The 17,137-nt window shown below is 45.7% G+C and overlaps 1 protein-coding gene across 2 annotated transcripts in view; it reads left to right on the forward strand.

The window, feature by feature from the left end:
• The first annotated feature begins 11,858 nt into the window (after positions 1-11,858).
• Positions 11,859-17,137, forward strand: part of LOC126267437 (sodium/potassium/calcium exchanger 3-like) — a 292,258-nt gene continuing 286,979 nt past the window's right edge. Inside the window, exon 1 of one of the 2 annotated variants that reach the window (XM_049972698.1) lies at positions 11,859-12,058. The gene's annotated coding sequence lies outside the window, so the exon portion shown is untranslated. The remainder of the gene's footprint in view (positions 12,059-17,137) is intronic. The other variant, XM_049972697.1, reaches the window with a different exon arrangement.

Here is a 17,137-nt window from a genome sequence, read left to right on the forward strand (position 1 = left end):
ACAGAGGTATCTCTTTAATCAGCGTTGTGGGTAAAATATTCTCAGGTATTGTTGAAAGGAAAGTGCGAGTATTAGTTGAGGACCAATTGGATGAAAATCAGTGTGGGTTTAGGCGTCTTAGAGGTTGTCAGGACCAGATCTTTAGCTTACGGCAAATAATGGAGAAGTGTTATGAGTGGAACAGGGAATTGTATCTACACTCCTGGAAATGGAAAAAAGAACACATTGACACCGGTGTGTCAGACCCACCATACTTGCTCCGGACACTGCGAGAGGGCTGTACAAGTAATGATAACACGCACGGCACAGCGGACACACCAGGAACCGCGGTGTTGGCCGTCGAATGGCGCAAGGAGCGGAGCATTTGTGCACCGCCGCCGTCAGTGTCAGCCAGTTTGCCGTGGCATACGGAGCTCCATCGCAGTCTTTAACACTGGTAGCATGCCGCGACAGCGTGGACGTGAACCGTATGTGCAGTTGACGGACTTTGAGCGAGGGCGTATAGTGGGCATGCGGGAGGCCAGGTGGACGTACCGCCTAATTGCTCAACACGTGGGGCAGGAGGTCTCCACAGTACATCGATGTTGTCGCCAGTGGTCGGCGGAAGGTGCACGTGCCCGTCGATCTGGGACCGGACCGCAGCGACGCACGGATGCACGCCAAGACCGTAGGATCCTACGCAGTGCCGTAGGGGACCGCACCGCCACTTCCCAGCAAATTAGGGACACTGTTGCTCCTGGGGTATCGGCGAGGACCATTCGCAACCGTCTCCATGAAGCTGGGCTACGGTCCCGCACACCGTTAGGCCGTCTTCCGCTCACGCCCCAACATCGTGCAGCCCGCCTCCAGTGGTGTCGCGACAGGCGTGAATGGAGGGACGAATGGAGACGTGTCGCCTTCAGCGATGAGAGTCGCTTCTGCCTTGGTGCCAATGATGGTCGTAGGCGTGTTTGGCGCCGTGCAGGTGAGCGCCACAATCAGGACTGCATACGACCGAGGCACACAGGGCCAACACCCGGCATCATGGTGTGGGGAGCGATCTCCTACACTGGGCGTACACCTCTGGTGATCGTCGAGGGGACGCTGAATAGTGCACGGTACATCCAAACCGTCATCGAACCCATCGTTCTACCATTCCTAGACCGGCAAGGGAACTTGCTGTTCCAACAGGACAATGCACGTCCGCATGTATCCCGTGCCACCCAACGTGCTCTAGAAGGTGTAAGTCAACTACCCTGGCCAGCAAGATCTCCGGATCTGTCCCCCATTGAGCATGTTTTGGACTGGATGAAGCTTCGTCTCACGCGGTCTGCACGTCCAGCACGAACGCTGGTCCAACTGAGGAGCCAGGTGGAAATGGCATGGCAAGCCGTTCCACAGGACTACATCCAGCATCTCTACGATCGTCTCCATGGGAGAATAGCAGCCTGCATTGCTGCGAAAGGTGGATATACACTGTACTAGTGCCGACATTGTGCATGCTCTGTTGCCTGTGTCTATGTGCCTGTGGTTCTGTCAGTGTGATCATGTGATGTATCTGACCCCAGGAATGTGTCAATAAAGATTCCCCTTCCTGGGACATTGTATTCACGGTGTTCTTATTTCAATTTCCAGGAGTGTATATAGATCTAGAAAAGGTATATGACCGGGTTCCTAGGAGGAAGTTATTGTCTGTTCTACGAGATTATGGAATAGGAGGCTAACTTTTGCAAGCAATTAAAGGTCTTTACATGGATAGTCAGGCAGCAGTTAGAGTTGACGGTAAATTGAGTTCATGGTTCAGAGTAGTTTCAGGGGTAAGACAAGGCTGCAACCTGTCTCCACTGTTGTTCATATTATTTATGGATCATATGTTGAAAACAATAGATTGGCTGGGTGAGATTAAGATATGTGAACACAAAATAAGCAGTCTTGCATATGCGGATGACTTAGTTGTGATGGCAGATTCGATTGAAAGTTTACAAAGTAATATTTCAGAGCTAGATCAGAAATGTAAGGACTATGGTATGAAGATTAGCATCTCCAAAACGAAAGTAATGTCAGTGGGAAAGAAATATAAACGGATTGAGTGCCAAATAGGAGGAATAAAGTTAGAACAGGTGGACGATTTCAGTACTTAGTGTGCATAGTCTCACAGGATGGCAACAAGGTGAAAGAACTGGAAGCGAGGTGTAGCAAAGATAATGCAGTGAGCGCTCAGCTACGATCTACTCTCTTCTGCAAGAAGGAAGTTATCTGTGCACCGTTCAATCTTTCGACCAACTTTGTTGTATGGGAGTGAAAGCCGGGTGGATTCAGGTTACCTTATCAACAAGGTTGACGTTACGGATATGAAAGTAGCTAGGATGATTGCAGGTACTAGTAGATGGGAACATTGGCAGGAGGGTGTCCACAATGAGGAAATCAAAGAAAAACTGGGAATGAACTCTATAGATGTAGCAGTCTGGACGAACAGCCTTAGATGGTGGGGAGAAACAAGGTTACCCAAGAGACTCATGGGTTCAGCAGTAGAGGGTAGGAGGAGTTGGGACAGACCAAGGAGAAGGTACCTGGTTTCGGTTAGGAATGATTTTGAAGTAATAGGTTTAACACCAGAAGAGGCACCAATGTTAGCACTGAATAGGGGATCGTGGAGGAATTTTATAAGGGGGCTATGCTCCAGACTGAACGCTGAAAGGCATAATGAGTCTTAAATGATGATGATGATGATGATGTCAATCTTACGTCTGTTTCCGTTCTGTTTACGAGGCCGTTTGCCGTTTCAGTCGAAAGCGCCCCTGTGTATTTGCAAGTGTAACTGATTGACCTGCAAGGTAATCACCGTTTTAGTGACGTATCTTTTTGCGTTAAAGCTGTCCAGGACATCTACGTCGCATTTATCAGGTAGGCCAGTGTTTCCAAATCCCCAAAACGAGGTTGCAAAAGTGTTACAATATTTCAATCGACGTATTTGTGTGAAAGAATTTTTTCGATTACGAAACTCAGCAAGACACGATTTACTGGCAACTTGAAGTCGAAACTCTGTGAAATGGTTTGTCTTCCATATGTAGATAGTTTTCGTCAGACAAAAATAGCTTATGTCTTCAGTACACAAAGCATAATTGAGTAATAGCGAAAATCTGCTTTGTCTGTGACCAGCATTGTTGAGAAACGTGAAATATAAAACCAAGTGGAGCGCAGTGCGGCTGGTCTCTCACAGAAGGTCGGCGCGTTCCCCGTTCCCCGCACTTCTTCCCCCGCCACGCTTTCAGGCACCGCAGCGCCACGTGGCTGGCGGTGGGGAGAATGTGATGTGGAGAGAGAGAGGCCGAGTGCTGTGGCACCCGGGCCTGTGCACAAAAAAATGGCTCTGAGCACTATGGGACTTAACTTCTGAGGTCATCAATTCCCCAGAACTTAGAACTACTTAAACATAACTACCCCAAGGACATCACACACATCCATGCTCGAGGCAGGATGCGAACCTGCGACGTAGCAGTCGCGCGGTTCCGGACTGTAGCGTCTAGAACCGCACGGCCACTCCGGCCGGCGCCTGTGCACAGCCCGCGAGGCAAAATCTCACCAGCCCCTGACTTACAGCACAGTGGATCACCTACACAAGTTGTTTCAATCGTCAATTTCTTTGAAAGCAAAATTTTGAGTGTTTTTTATTATTTTTCTTGTTGGTTATTTTGTGCCAGTTAATTAGATTTTCTCTAAGGAATTACCTGTTTCATAGCGTGTAGGCTTTCACGGCCGGCATCGTCAGTAGTTAAAACTTCCGGGCTGAGAGGCCGTGGTCGAACAGTAGAACTTCTTCTCCCTGACGTTTCGTTGCCAGCTGCGGACATCTTCCGAGGCGAGTCTACGACTCTACGCCCTCTACCCGCTCTATATATACAGGACCTCCGCGGCTTGGTAGCCAGTCGTAGACTCGCCTCGGAAGATGTTGTCCGCAGCTGGCAACGAAACGTCAGGGAGAAGAAGTTCTACTGTTCGACCACGGCCTCTCAGCCCGGAAGTTTTAACTACTGACGATGCCAGCCGTGAAAGCCTACACGCTATGATTATTTGTATTGTTTCTTCTAACTTTTATGTAACAATATTTTTTTTCTTGTTGTCAGATCTGGGTCAGTTAAATACTTTAGTGGGTAATTTCAATTTGGTTATTAATCACTTGCTCTCCTTAACTGCTCATACTTCCTATTTATGTGATAAAGACATCTTTCTATTTTTATCAAACAGTGAATATTGTTGAACAGAAAGCCCCTTGGGTGCAGTCCTTCCCTTTGAGTGCTTTCACAGAGATCCTTAGGCCGTCAATGCCCGTACCGAAGCCGAATACCATTTCCCAATGAATTCTCGTTATACCTGGCATTGAAAGATCTTCCAGTTTGTCCTATATAATAAACAGGACATCAATCACACGTGGTTTTATAAACTCCTGAAGTGTGTATATGAGCATTTGTGGACGTGAGATTGTGAATAAGGTTTTTTCTGCAAATTGGTCTTAGTAGAAAGGGCTAATTTTGCATCCATATGCATCCAAGACGAATTCTGTAAGAAATAGGGCCTAAAAATGGAATCGAAAATCTTTCTATACTCTTTAATATCAGAAACAACACTGATGCCTGAATGAGTCACTGCAGCGTCAATTTTAACTTTGAAGATGTTTTCAACTAACGAGAGATCACAAACGTTATTAACTCCAATAGTTTTTATTAAATTCATCTCACCATTAAGCTTGTCTGGTGACAAAGGTATAGAAACTACGCGATGAATGCCTGAATGGCAAAATATTTTTTATCGGAATGAGGATGCACTGAACTAGTGGGGACAATCTGATCTGTGTTAGTGGCTTTTAGAGAAACATCGAAGGAAAGTTTGTCGTTGTCTGTGGCGATACTGGAGTTCTTGTAAGGATGACGACGACCGTAATTTTCTAAGCTGATTTTTTCATGAAGAGTAATAAAAGTTCCAAACAGAAGGTCAATACCTTCCTGGAAAGCACCGTGTATGGTCAAAATGTCGTCTACGTACCGAGAACATGACAAAATACGCAGAACAGTAGCTGAAAAGATATTGAAGAATTTTTCTCCCAGAAAATTAATGAAATTATTGGGCAAGATGCCTGCCAGTAGATTACGCATTGCCTGGCCGTCAGGCGGATGGTACAGTTTGTCAATGAAAACAAAGTAGTTGTATTTTACTACTATTCTTAGCATACGAATAATCTAAGTGATTTGCTCATCAGAAATATCTTTTTTAAAAGAACGTAGGATTTTTTCAACGATGTCTGTAGTTGTTTGAACGGATACATTAGCATATAGGTTCGTAATATCTAGTGAAAACAATTGAGTATGCTAAACACATTACAAATCTTTGATTTTACTTACTATGTTTTGAGAATTGGCGACGAAATAATTATTTCGAAAAATAAGGTTTTTTTTATTTTATTGCGAAGAAATCTTGCTAACTCATCTTATGCACTGTTCATATTGTTCACAATCGAATGTACAGATTGACAAATTTTATGTACCTTTAACTCGGAATGCAATTTTGGGGCCTGTAGATTCATTTTAATAAGCTGTTTCTTATCACAGAGTTTAAGCAGATGTATAGCTCTCTTATTAGCAAGTCTAATTTCTTTTTGTATTGTGGGGATCTGATCTTCATCTAGCTCCGAAATATGGTTCTCTTCAAAAAATTGTGATGTTTTAGACACAGTCACCTTCTGAGCAGCAACAACTGTGGCATTACTTTCGCCAGGTTTTATTACAGCGGCATTGTTTTCTTGTAGCTCGACACTGGTACTTTAAATCAATTTTTTATCACAATGATAATGAAAGACGTTCTTACTGCATGTTTCTCAAAACTATTACATAAATCTTGAACTACCCTCGTTTGTCGAGAAGCATCAAGATATCAAGATCTATTTTAAGATATGCTATCATATTTTCTACAACATTTTTGTCTGAGTGGTTAGGCAGCTACATGACTTGGACCTTGCTATTGCCACAGGCAACGACAGTCTTTCGTTCGATTTTTTTCGAAAAGCCACTAATACAGATCAGATCTTTCAATGTCAGGTATAAGGACATTTATTGGGAAAGAGGAGCACTAATATATCAGGTTCTTATCGGGTCTTCAGCCGATCAAACTGTCACCTGCACATAATATTTCCACGGTCTACCTGGCCGCCATCGTCGGGTGAGCAAAGCTAAACCGCTCGCGCCGATAACTGATTCAAACTGTGGACGGCGGAACCTTTATAAGCGACGAAAATAGGAAAGTGGATGCGCTAAGGTAATGCGCAAGCACTAAATGCTTGCTGCTGCCCTCTGGCGCAAGAAGAGTTGCTACGCCTCCAGTGGTGAATTCTGCCGAAAAACGACATATAGTTAAAAATCGTTAAAAAATCGTTCCTCATAGCCAGCCGATTCAGCTGCCGTTGTTTCTTCAAAACCGAAGCCCACGAGGAAGGCAGGCGGTGTCGCGTGCGTCGCAGCACGTGACGCTGCAGGTCTTACGAACGCCAGGAGCCGTTTGCGGCGGGGAGCGGGTAACAATTTCAGACGAGTTTAATTATTCTTGGCCCCATGTTTAGCTGCATGCAACCTTCAGTTGGTTGCTTTTCCAATTGAACACTGATCTCCCGTGGGCGCCGCTGGGAGCCGAGGGTTCGCGAAGTGTGGCGGACGAACCGACTAGTGTGACGTCACACGTCCGCTGCGGGGCCCGTGTATCTCGTTGGCCCCGTGATAAAACACGATTCCAAGTTTCACTTAGCGGGTATCCATTATCATCGTTAATGACATTATCTGTTGGACTAATTTCGATAGATCCTTTTATAACACAATCCCAGTAATGCGAGGCATTTGCAACCATTTGTGTCTCATTGCGTTAGCATCCTATGTCTCTCTGTAGTTCAGTGCTCAGCCACGACAGATTTTTCAGGTCTTAGCAATCGCGATGGCGATGACTTTCAACACGTCATATAAGGTACGAATAGTATGGCTAAATTATATTTTACCGCACTAACATGGTATTTTGTAAATGCAAGGCTTCCTGAAGCCTATTTCGTTCTTAGCCGGCGAACGGAATACACATCTGATTTCATGTTTCTTCAAAACCCTACCCATCTTCGCTGACACATTCCCAACATATCAAAGGATAGCCATAGAACTCAGTGTCTTCAGCTCGTTTAGGAAGTACTCCAAACTCAAAAGCACGTCAAATCTGTCGTTATGATTAAAAACGTCCTTAAGATGTTGCAGCTGTTGTGGTAAACTCTGAACTTCCGAGATAGCATATGCTCTTTTGACCAAGGTCCGTAGGATAACAGATGGTAGCATGTAAATATCTATCGGTACGAGTCGGTTTCCTATAAACTCTGTGTCCGAGAGCTCCGTCATCTTTTTTTATAAACCAATACAACCAAAAATGTTAAGTTCCCCTCCTTTTCAATAATCATGTTGAGTTTGATGTTAGGATGAAGACAATTAAAATGGTCCGATAACCAGTGCAAAGAATCTATTCCATGTGGACAAAGAAGAAACATACCGGCGACATACCTATCAAATTTGTTTTCAGAGCCACATCCTCAAAGACCCCCATAAAAAGATTAGCGACTATGCAATAATGTGCATAATTCCACGTCTGCTGATCATCTGTTAATTTCCGCTTACAAACCGAGAAGTGTTGTAGAAACTTCCATTTTACCAGAGAGGTCACGGCCTCGACGTACCCGGAGAGCTGGAGGCTTTCGAGTACATTTCTAAGCACGATGGCCTCATCCTTAAGGAACAGTCACAGTTAAGTAACGAAAATCTTCCCGGTGGCTTTAATCCACTACTCGCGAATTTTGATTCCTATGTTTTCAACTATGATCTCCCTGCCTGTAGTTCAAAATGCTTCAAGTGGCTCTAAGCACTATAGGACTTAACATCAGAGGTCATCAGCAACCTAGACTTACAACTACTTAGACGTAACTAACCTAAGGACGTCACACACAATCATGCCCGAGGCAGGATTCGAACCTGCGACCGTAGCAGCTGCGTGGTTCCGGGCTGAAGCGCCTAGAACCGCTCGACCACAGCGGCTGGCGCCTCTAGTTCGGAAACATTTTTTCTTCAATTCTCATAGAGAAGTGTACTACTAAACTTTCCTTCGAGGAGATGTTTTTAGACTGTACAGCTGTTTGTGTGAATATTCTACCTTACGAGTCTACTCAAAAAATTCCGGAACATTCGTAATTATCTCGCCAATGGTGCGTTGGATCGAAATACGGATGGCATCCCTGCAGACGTTTGTGTGTAATGTGTAACTGCCGGAAGTTTCATTGTTGTGTGTCTGTTAGTTATCGTTTAGTACTGTATTGAGTAGAGCGTTGTGTCGCACTGTTTGTAAATTTCGAGGTGGCAGAATTACAGGAGCAGCGCGTCTGCATAAAATTTTGCGTAAAACTAAAAAAAACCCTCTACCGAGACACGCCAAATGATGCAAGCAGCCTACGGTGATGAGTGCTTAAGCCGCACTCCGTGTTACGAATGGTTCACATTGTTAAAAATGGCCGGACGGAAGTTAAAGATGACACTCGTACAGGACGCCTTTCTACGTCTACCTATGACGCTCATGTCAGGAACGTCAATTAAATTGTGCGTGGCAGTCGAAGACTGACTGTCCGAGGGAGAGCAGAAGAATGTGACATTCCAGTCTGATCATGTCATCAAATCCTGACAGCCTTTTGGAACGCTTCGTGTTGCCGCCAAGTCCATCCCACGGCTCATGAGTCAACCAAACCTTCGCCTCACAATCTGTGAAGAGCTTCTGGATCTCGCAAATGAGGAGGAGACGTTCCTTAAGAAAACCATAACTGGCGATGGGATGTGGGTCTGTAGTTATGGTGTTGAGACCAAGATTCAATCTTCACAATAGGTCAGGAAATGTTCTCCAAGACCAAAAGAAGCTCTTCAGGTCAGTTCAAATGTCAAAGCCATGCTGATAGTTTTCTTTGACTTTCAAGGATTAGTTCAGAATGGATTCGTATCACGGGTAAAAATCGATGATACTATTGGGACGTAGTGTGACGCCTGCAAAGAAATGTGAGAAGGAAATGTCCTGAAATGTTGCGAGACAACTCATGGCGCTTGCATCATGATAACGCGCGCCCACCCACATTCATCCCTGCTGATGCGCGACTGCTGCACGGAAAGCGAACTCACTGTGCTGCCTCACCTCCTGTACTTTCCAGACTTGGCCGCTGCTGACTTTTCTTTGTTACCAAAGTTGAAAACCCCGTTGGAAAGACAAAGATTTGCAACTATAGACGAGATAAAATAAAAGTCGCAGACTACGCTTCGTCCGATCCAGCAAAAGGCGTACAAGACTCTTTCCGGAAGTGGTAACGGAGTTGGGAGCGGTGTATCAACTGTGGAGGAGATCGTTTCGAATGCACGATAAGTAAAATGTAAGTGTAAAAAACATTTGTGTCCTAAGATCCGAAACTTTTTGAGCGGACCTTGTAGTCTGTACTTTGCGTATTGGGCATTTCGGTACAGACTAATAGATGGCTCTTAGTTGTACTTCATTTACTTGGCTACTTTGTGTTTTCAAAAATACATTAGGCTCTCATCCTTTCAAATTTGTTTTTTATAGTTAACTGTTGTTTATCTCAATTATTTCTATTACAACATCTCAAATGGACATACGCCACTGTCCGCGCCCGATAGCCGGCGCAACTTTTTATCTTGTTTTGGTAGTAGCAATGTAAGCCACTGGCCTGCTCAGTCTGATGTTGTCCCTTGCACGATGTGCGTACCAAAGGCTGGAACGTTTTTAATTTTTGACTTGAGCAAGTCTGCCCTAAACTTTGACTATTGCTTGCTTATAATGTAATTTTACGTAAGTAACCTTTCCATCTTGGTTAATGTTTCTGCGAGACTTGTTTATCTAGTTATTATTTTGTAAGACTTTTAAATTTTCATTCTGATGAAGACATCGTCAGTGGTGGCGAAACCTAGGTAAATGTATTAATTGTTTGTAAGCGGGTGGATGTGTTATTTTTCCATTTAAATTGGAAGACAGGATTTGGGAAATAGAAGAGGAGGTTGTTTGAGATGAACGGGAGATATGTTAGTGAATCCTAGGTAAATGTATTAATTGTTTGTAAGCGGATGGATGTGTTATTTTTCCATTTAAAATGGAACAGGATTTTGGAAATGGAAGATGAAGTTGTTTGAAGGTGAGCGAGATTATGAGATAGGCGAAACACTCTCCGACTGCGAGAAGAATGTAGTCCTTTCGGTTGGAAAGAAGGCAGGTGTTGAGAGGTGTCAGTATCACCCAACTATCAGTTTAACAAGTTATGGTTGTAAAATAGTAACACGAATTGTTTACGTAAGTATAGGAATCACAGTAGAAGCCGACCTCGGGGAAGTTCAGTTAGGATTCTGGAGAAATGTAGAAACATGTGGGACAATACCGACCCTTCGACTTATGACAGATTAAAGAAAGGGGTACCTATGTTTATAGAAATTGTAGATGAGAAAGTTTTTGACTCCAGTAAAGCCTTTGACATTCTTAATATATCAGGCATAAAATACAGGATGCGAAAGGTCACATACAACTTGTACAGAAACCAGATGGTAGTTATATGAATTTTTTTTTTTTTTTTTTTTTTGGAAATTTGTGGTAAGTTCCTATGGGACGAAACTGCTCGGTCCCTAGGCTTACACACTACTTAATCTAACTTAAACTAACTTACGCTAATGACAACACACACACCCATGCCCGAGGGAGAAGTCGAACCTCCGGCGGGGGGAGTGGCGCGAACCGTGACAAGGCGCCCCAGGCCGCGCAGCTACCTCGCGTGGCAGTTACAGGAGCAGGACACGGAAGGGAAGCAGTGGTTGAGAAGGGAGAAGACAGGTTGTGCTATGTGCCCGATGTTGCTGAATGTGAACAGTGAACAAGCTGCGAGGGAAACTTAGGAGAAGTATGAGTAATTGAAACGTGGGCCATGAACAGTTCAGACAAATCATTAATTAAAACTTCCGGGCTGAATTGCAGTGGTCCATATATAAAACTTGTTCTCCTTCCTGACGTTTCGTTGCCTACTGCGGACATCATCTTCTGAGGTGAGTTGGCGACCTCAGAGTCGGCGACTCACCTCAGAAGATGTTGCCCGCAGTAGGCAACGAAACGTCAGGAAGGAGAACAAATATCTATATGAACCACGGCAATTTAGCCCGGAAGTTGTAATTCATGAAGACGCTGGCCCTGAAAGCTCACATATTATGAGTTCAGACAAAGATAGGACAGCTTTTGGAGCATGGTGCTAGAGAAGAAAGGTGGAAGATGTAATGGGCAGATCGAGTGAGCAAAGAGTGTGCTCTGAACGAAACTGGCAGAAAGAGCATCGGTTGAAAGGACACGTCCTGAAGTGTTAAGATACCGTCAATGTCGTGATGGAGGGAAGTATGTGAGACAAAAAATATAGAAGGAAACGAAGGCTCTGGCACAGCAGCAGGGTTCAGACAGCTGTAGGTTACTGTAGGTAGGCAGAGATGAAAAGAGTTGCACAGGACAGAGTCGAACGGATGGCAGCGTTAAACCAGCCTTCGGACTGAAGACCACAACAGTTACGGAGCATTCGTAACAACTGAAGCGACACTGTCAGAAGAACACTGCATCAGAATCATGTTAATGTCTAAGCGTTTGTCACGTGTAAGCGATTTTTTGTTTTGGAGCACTCTGCTAATTCAGTTGCAGTGTCTCTGAAAGTATGTCGGTCGGCCTGTTTAGCCGCAGAGCCGCCACACGGACACACGCAGAAACGCAGGTGGAGCGGATTAAGAGCAGCGGGGCGGCGCACGCTTCCGCCACGCCGCGGCGCCGTGCGTTTCCAGCCGGCCGCCGGCCGCAAGGCGCCACGTGTGCAGAGCGCCGGCGCGCTGTGACGCGCCACCGACTGTACCTGCTGCAGAGGACAAGGACGGCAGCTGCGCGCACGGCGGAAGCTCGCCAGTCGGCCACAGCTCCGTCTCGGCACACGTTCTGCACACACCGCGCTCACACCGTGAGTAAACACGATCTCCTCTGAAAAATTCCTAACATACATTGTGCAGCTGCTTCGTCCCATCTACTTTGGAGATACTTTCCGTGTGCTTCTTTAGTTCGGCTTTTCCGTCGCTGCTTTTACAGCTGACGACTGGCAGCTGTGCTTTGAAGTTCCGTATAAGGTCCAGCTTTCGATATCCTAGCTCTTTCTCTGTGTATACGAGACAAGTGACGTCATCGATTCGGACCCCAGCGTTTAAGGCGTCGGTTCTGTGCTGTTGCTTGCGTGCACCACGCCCAGAACTGCGTCAGAGTATTCACACAAACCTACCAGTAGGTGACGACTGCCGCGTTTGTTTCCACTGACAGTGGAAGTGACTTTGGAGAGGTTCCCAGAAAACAAAATGCTCGTAAACCGCATTTGTCTTATACAGCTGTCTTATTACATCAGAGTAGAAGAATTCTGCTGTTTACATTACAGCTTCGCGATGTAAATAGTTCCCGATGTTTTGGATGCTGCTCTGATTGTCCTTTACCGGGGTTAAGTAACAGCCGACATTCCGACTATTTACGGCAGTATGTCTTACCTCTGTCGTTAGCAGTAGTTTAATTCGTCCGCAGATCGCTTTTATAAGGACACTGAGCAAGTCACGGTGTCACAGCTTAAGAACAAAAAACGTAACGCGTGCGTGCTTGCATTTACATACTTACTGGTCTAGTTCCACGGGTACGGGACAGGTAGTGGTATAATGGCGGTCGTGGCCTTAACAGCTCGAACCATCTAGGCATTTGCCTGAAGTGCTTTGAGAAAATCACGGAATACCTAAATCAGGGCGGCCACATTGGAAATAGAGCATTCAACTCCGGAGATAAGGACGACACTTGCCTACAGCGCAAAACCATTCCGCGTATCCCTAGCTAACAATGCTGTCTGATTTATACATTCTTTGCAAAAAAGCTACTCCGTAAAGTAAAAAAATTGGCGATACCCTATCCATTCGTTGAATTTCGCATTAGCCTCGGCCACACATGCCGCAGAAAACGACCTGAGTACATTTCCGTTAATTTACCTTTCCTTTCTTTTCTTTTTATTCGCGCCTGAAGCGAAGGTTGCGTCTGTCACGAAGCCTGCCACTTTGTCGCTGCACTTCATTATTAGCTTAGGGTTTCCGTCTACGAGCCACCCCAAAACAGCAGGGAACCTCCACCTTGTTGCACTCGCTGCACAGTGTGTCTAAGGCGTTCAGCCTGACCGGGATGCCTCCAAACAAGTCTGCGACGATTGTCTGGTTGAAGGCATATGCGACACTCGTTGGAGGAGAGAACGTGATGCCGATCCTGAGCGGTCCATTCGGCATGTCGTTGGGCCCGTCTGTACCGCGCTGCATGGTGTCGTGGCTGCAAAGATGGACCTGGCCATGGACGTCGGGAGTGAAGTTGCGCATCGTGCAGCCTATTGCGCACAGTTTGAGTCGTAACACGACGTCCTGTGGCTGTACGAAAAGCATTATTCACTTGGTGGCGCTACTGTCAGGGTTCCTCTGAGCCATAGGTAGCGGTCATCCATTGCAGTAGTAGCCCTTGGACGACCTGAGCGAGGCATGTCATCGACAGTTCCTGTCTTTCTGTATCTCCTCCATGTCCGAACAACATCGCTTGGGTTCACTCCTAGGAGCCTGGACACTTCCCCTGTTGAGAGCCCTTCCTGGCACAAAGTAACAATGCGGACACGATCGAACTGCGATATTGACAGTCTAGTCATGGTTGAAAGACAGACAACATGAGCCGTGTACCACCTTCCTGGTGGGTTGACTGGAACTAATCGCCTGTCGGACCCCCTCCGTCTAATAGGCGCTGCTCATGGATGGTTGTTTACATCTTTGGGCGGGTTTAGTTACATCTCTGAACAGTCAAAAGGACTGTGTCCGGGATACAATATCCACAGTCGACGTCTATCTTCCCGAGTTCAGGGAACCGGCGTGATGCAAAACCTTTTTTAATGTGTGTACTTTATCGTCAAGCATACCGTACGAATTTTTAAACACAGTGTATGCCGGTACGATATTTGCGTACAGGTTCTGTAATGGAACCGCCGCCGCTGCAGCTCCTGGTGAATATGCAGACGATTTCGTAACCGTAGTGTGCGAGAGTCGAGTTGTTTACTTGCGTTTCCGCTGGCGTGCGGCGCGCATCATGTGAACACAAGTGAGTAGCGTCGGAAGACACTGTTCTGTTGGTGGAGCGCACTCCGTCAACAAGTACACGCAAAACTGCTATGCGTTTTAGTGTTCATCATACAAAAATAACGCCGACACTACGTATGTATGACCTCCTCCACTATCACCTACAGCGGATCAGCACTTTTGAGAAGGTGACGAAGGAAGTCGATTCACTTTTGTAGTTGGTTAACTGCAAATCACCGAGCAATCTCATCCACACTGTTTGCTAATGAAGGTATTTTCACTTCTCACAGCATCAGTAGCACTCGTAACTCACACCAACTCCGGAACCGCGCTGCTGCTATGGTCGCAGGTTCAAATCCTGCCTCGAGCATGGATGTGTGTGATGTCCTCAGGTTAGTTAGGTTAAGTAGTTCTAAGTACAGGGGACTAATGACCTCAGATGTAATGTCCCATAGTGCTGAGAGCCATTTAAACTCACACCTGTGTTTCGACGAAAACTCACGCGCCTATGGGGAGATACATTTGCAACAACGCTTGTTGCAAACGTGTCGTGTGATATGACAAACAGATGAAAGGGCTCGTTGTGTTACCGCGTGGTCTTACAGTGCTCCGTCGTGTAAGCGTTGCTGAGCGCGACCTTACAGCATCACTGGAAGGTTCAAAATGGTTCAAATGGCTCTGAGAACTATGGGACTCAACTGCTGTGGTCATCAGCCCCCTAAAACTTAGAACTACTTAAACCTAACGAACCTAACGACATCACACACACCCATACCCGAGGCAGGATTCGAACCTGCGACCGTAGCAGCAGCGCGGCTCCGGACTGGAGCGCCTAGAACCGCACGGCCACCGCGGCCGGCCATCACTGGAAGAAATTCATTTCTGAATACAAGAATAAGTACGGTATGTTACTCCAGCATGGCGGAGGCCCCTTCAATTCTTGTCGTCAGGTGACACGTCATCGACGCCTAACGTTCCGCGGAAGATTGAGTTGCAAAAATCGTCACGTTCTGTGATTGCCATAGTGCCAGGATCTTTCCCTTGTAGATTTTTACCTTTGGAATGGTTTCAAGGTAGGGCTATTGATAAATATCAATGTATCGATAATTCTTCCTAAGATAATCAAGGTAAACCTGCAACTCCTTCCTCAATAAATATCGACATCTATATGGAAATATCGAGTGCCGATATTTTTATTTTATATTACGTTTCTTTCTCAATTTTCGATATATAATTTAAATTGTTCTTTTGAAATTGTAGTAGAACATAATTTTACTTTCTCTGTGTGAAGGAGTCTTACTACTTTTTGAGCTTTCATCACGTCCAGTCTTTCTTTTTGACTGCGTGAAGCAGGTACAAGTGGCACAAACAAGCAGCCCGGTTGCAGTGCGGGCCAGCGGTGTGAATGGAATAACAAGGTTTGCGATGTAAAGAAATAACACAGCAGTTGCATTAAAAAAAAATCTCCTGAAAATGATGAGGAAAAATCTAAATGACAAGACTGGTCTTTCCGGTGGGCGGAGACGTGTGAGGCGAAGTGCTTGTGTAACGATGCTACCGACAGAAACTGCAACGCTTAACTTCACCGTACAATGTTGAGGCTACAACTGCTAGGTCTCTGGCGTTGGCAGAAGTGAAAAAACAGGGAAGTCGGAATGCAGTGTTCTGGACAAATCCGATATGTGACGAAAACGAGCGACGGACCCATCGTACACCTTTTATTGTGCCACTTACATCCAGCTACCATTGTCAGCAAAGTGGTCATCGCCAAGCGTGAACATGCCGCGATTTCCTTTCAATTCTTGCTCTAGGGGGGATAAGCAGGTGCTGCTTGTTGATGCACAGAATATCTAATATTAAATCAATAACTAAAAATATAGCTCTTAAACTGGTACTAGTATATTTACGATGTGCAGCCGATACTTTATTAGGCCAATACGTCGATATTTTTCCGTCGATATGTCGATACCGTTTTTCGATTTTAACAGTACCGATAATGATACTTTTTTAAATATCGATAGCCCGCCCGGTTAGCCGTGCGGTTTAACGCACTGCTTTCAGAGCGGGAAAGGTGTGCCTGTCACTGGCACGAATCCTCCCGGCGGACGGCCTGTGGATGGTTTTTAAGGCGGTTCTCCATCTGCCTCGGCAAATGCCGGCTGGTTCCCCTTAATCCTCCTCAGTTACACTATGGCGGCAGTTGCTGCGCCAACACTTTCTCCACGTACGTGTACACCATAATTACTCTACCACACAAACTTTGGGGTTACACTCGTCTGGTGTGAGACTGTAAGGTGTCAGGCAAATCCAACACCTTCCATGAAAACCCTGACATGATAAGCAAATCCAGTAGTATGTCACACAGCTCCGAATAAATCGTGACATTAAGTTAATCAAAGTAACACGAGTAACGAGTGAGCAAATGGAATACCGCAGACTAACACAAGAATGCCTAAATGCATGTCATACCTTCCCACCGTGAGACACACGCAGTTCCGAAGGGAGAAACGAGAACAGAAGCCGAGAGCAGAGCCGTGTTAAGCTAGAAGTCCCTACGATAAGGGACGGACTGGACACCCACGTCGCCAGCTAACCATCAGGACAACACCACCCGCAAGTTTTAGCGTGAGACTTCTTCGCGTCTCTGTTACGTCAAGGACCACCCCCCAGCCCATGTTAAAAGCTAGAGCCCTCCAGAAAAAACAGTATAGATCTTACGATAACACGAAAAGGGCCACACCACCTGCAAGCTTTAGCGTGAGACTTTTTCGCGTCTGTGTTACATTAGGACCACCCGCCCAGCCCATGTTAAAAGATAGAGCTCTTCAGAAGAACAGTGTAGATACTACGATAACGCTAAAAGGATCACACCAGCTGCAGGTTTTAGCGTGAGACTTTTTCGCGTCTCTGTTACG

This window comes from Schistocerca gregaria, chromosome 4, assembly GCF_023897955.1.
Source record: "Schistocerca gregaria isolate iqSchGreg1 chromosome 4, iqSchGreg1.2, whole genome shotgun sequence".
Taxonomy (NCBI): Eukaryota; Metazoa; Arthropoda; class Insecta; order Orthoptera; family Acrididae; genus Schistocerca; species Schistocerca gregaria.